The sequence below is a fragment of the Gavialis gangeticus genome, unplaced genomic scaffold (assembly GCF_001723915.1).
Source record: "Gavialis gangeticus isolate Ggan-Ray unplaced genomic scaffold, GavGan_comp1, whole genome shotgun sequence".
Taxonomy (NCBI): domain Eukaryota; kingdom Metazoa; phylum Chordata; order Crocodylia; family Gavialidae; genus Gavialis; species Gavialis gangeticus.
The window spans coordinates 193,371,208-193,374,205 of NW_017728992.1; positions in this window are offsets into that span (position 1 = coordinate 193,371,208).

The following is a 2,998-nucleotide window of genomic DNA, read 5'->3' on the forward strand; positions in this document are numbered from 1 at the left end:
GGGGGGGGCGAAGAGTTAGCAGTGAGGCTGACTGTACTTCATGGGCACTCCCATATATTTTATTCAAATTGGCTGCACTAGCCAATCTTTGTGGTAGGTTCCCATCAGCATATTGGTCCAGCGTAGGCCATGTGTTTGAGTCATGCACAGTGTTAGCTGCTATTAAATCAAATTCATAGCTGGTTTCCATTGATAAGTGCATGCTGCTTTTGACAGCAGTTTAACAGATGCTGCATTTAGTGAGATTTTCTTGTATGAATTTACAAGATGAAGGACTTCCTCCCCCAATACTAATGTGGGGTGGGGGAGAACAAACTCATCTTGTATTTGAGTAAACATGGTATATAATTTCTTAATTAGATGTGTATCTATAAAACTAACCCAGATTAAAAATATGTTGACTGGCAACTAAAGTATAATCTTTACTCTAAATTCAGTACTATTTTTATGGTTACCAACTAATCTTTAGGAGTATAAAAAAAAGGCAAAACAAGATAAAAATTGATCATTTAAATCCTGGTTTCCTACTTACATATTTAAAGCAAACCCATCCTGCCTACCATGTCAGACCTAGTGCTTGATAAGCACCGTGAAGTGCACAATAATATTAAACAATATGCAGTGGTAAACCAAGGAGCTTTGCTAGGGCCGGGGAGCTAAGAGCTGTGCCTGCCTCACCACCACTTTCCCCAGTCCCTGGCCGTGACACAGCTTCCAGGTGGCGAGGAGCTGCGCCACAGCCAAGCAGCTTGAAGTGGCATCTTCGTTGCAACCACTTCTCTACCCTCCTTGCTGCGATACAGCTCTCCACCAGCTAGAAGCTGCACCCATATTACAGCTGGGGAGTAGGAGTCTCAAGAAAGCAGCAGTGGCTCAGGCAGAACTTCCAGCTGCCTGGCCCTGGCGCAGCACCTTGCTCCCTGGCCTCAGCGCAGGCACAGCTGTAAGCCCCTCCAGCTCAACGGGCAGGATCTGGCCCACTTGCCATATGATGCCAACCCCTGCTCCAAGACAAAGTGGTTCAGGGAACACAATAGAATTGGTGCTTGTGGAGTAAGAATTTTGTTCACATGGAATAATTTTAGGCTTCCAAAAAGGTTAACACACTTAATAGAAAGGATTTAAAAAAAAAAAAAGAAGACACCGTGCCTGACTCTTCTGGCATGAAAACTATGGTTTTCCCCATGCATTCAAAGCTCCTGCAATACATTTAGTAAACAATTGAAGCTCGGAAGTGCTGATGAATAGGCCCAATTGCTTTTATGGCGATTGGAGTAAATATTTACACGTGACAAGATGTGCATGTCACATCTGGAAATACAGGAGATCTTTAAACCGTACAACATGGTTAGATCAGACATTTCTACATCCCTACGTTTTCTTCCTAGGTTCTCAAAAATATTGGAGAGATTCTCAACAAAACCAATGCTGCCGATGCATTTGGAAAAACACTAAGCCACTTGTTCACAAAACCTGGAGTCCAAACAGTGCCTGACCACAGAGTAAGCACAACTGATTTGCTGACAAGAAGACTGGGAGGAAAGTGGTTTTGTTTTACCCCTGTTCAGTACAAGTTTTATCATGTCTAAATAGGTGCTTTGTGTTGCCCTCTAGCGTGACACCATCTCTTGCAGCCGAAGTAACCGCAGAACTTTCCTAAAAAGACACCGTACAGACATTCTTTTGTAGACAATTTCAAAGAGTTTTTTTTGCTGAAGTGCTCAAAATACAAAGTTTATTTTATACTTTCAAGCATTAGGGCACAGTTGCCAACTCAGGGTGGGGACGGAACATGGTTTTCACTGAATTTGGCCAATTCAGCAGGTTTTGGGTCACAGGGTCTATACTAATAGAATATCCTGCCCACATATTTAGAGTCGGCTCCCACAATCTTGAACCTGGCTATTAAATAAACTGCATGGAACTACAATGTTAAAAGGATTAAGTCCCCTAACAATCATGCTGGGATTGAGAAGAATTAAAGATTTAAATGTATGTTAATTGTTGGCATAAAGTCTTCTCAGACAGGTTGTATGTAAATGTCTAGAGGACAGAAAGCAGACTAGCTCATGGGGAGAAGCAGTGGGAGAGAGGAAGCCTGCAGGACTCTGAGATCATTACATTTTCCACTGCAAATATACTGCTGAGAGCCGTATTCTGTTCAAATTCACCTTCCCTCCCTTCCCTGATGGCAAGCCCTATACTACAGCTGATCAGAGGAGCAGTTTGTACAAGGCTACAGGTGAGGAGTCTGTTCAGGTGTTTCTACTCTAACATGGGCCAAAACACATGCTCCAGTTATACACAGTTATTACTGGAAACCAAGCAGAATGTGCATCCTAGTGAAAGAGGGAGCGGGCAGAGAGCACAGGTGGGGCAGGAAGCAAATCAAGAAAACACACAGAATGAAAAAGGACTGAAGGAGATGAGAGAAAGGGCAGAAAAAATGCTGAACAGTCTTTTGATATAATGGCATTTCAGGGAGAAGAAAAGGAACGCCCATCTGTTGCAATGAGGGCTTCAACAAAGAGATAGGGAACTGGTGCACTGTGGCAGACGTCCAAGAACAGACATGCTACATCAAGGTAGACAGGCTTATGCTGGAACAGAGGATCTACGTTACAAGTCTCTTATGAATACAGATTATTAGACAAGGATAAGCATTCATCTGATAAGACAGGTCAAGTGCAGCAACTGAAGAAAGGTACCTCCAAAAAGACAGATCATTTCTGCAGCAAAGTGTCTCATCAACTCTGATCATAGCATTCAGATTCTCCTAAATTCAGCAGCTAAGGATCAGTTACTAATCACTTCTTCACTAGCAGACACTGGCCTGCCTCAAAACCACCTACACACCTCATGACTGGCAAGATATAGCCATCAAACCTCAAAGGTAGTGGTGTATTTGCAGTTAGCAATGGCACTACTCCACATATTGGGCAAAGGTTTAAGAGCAAGGACCTAGAGCCCATTGGGACTTCCCAGGAAGCAGTGCATG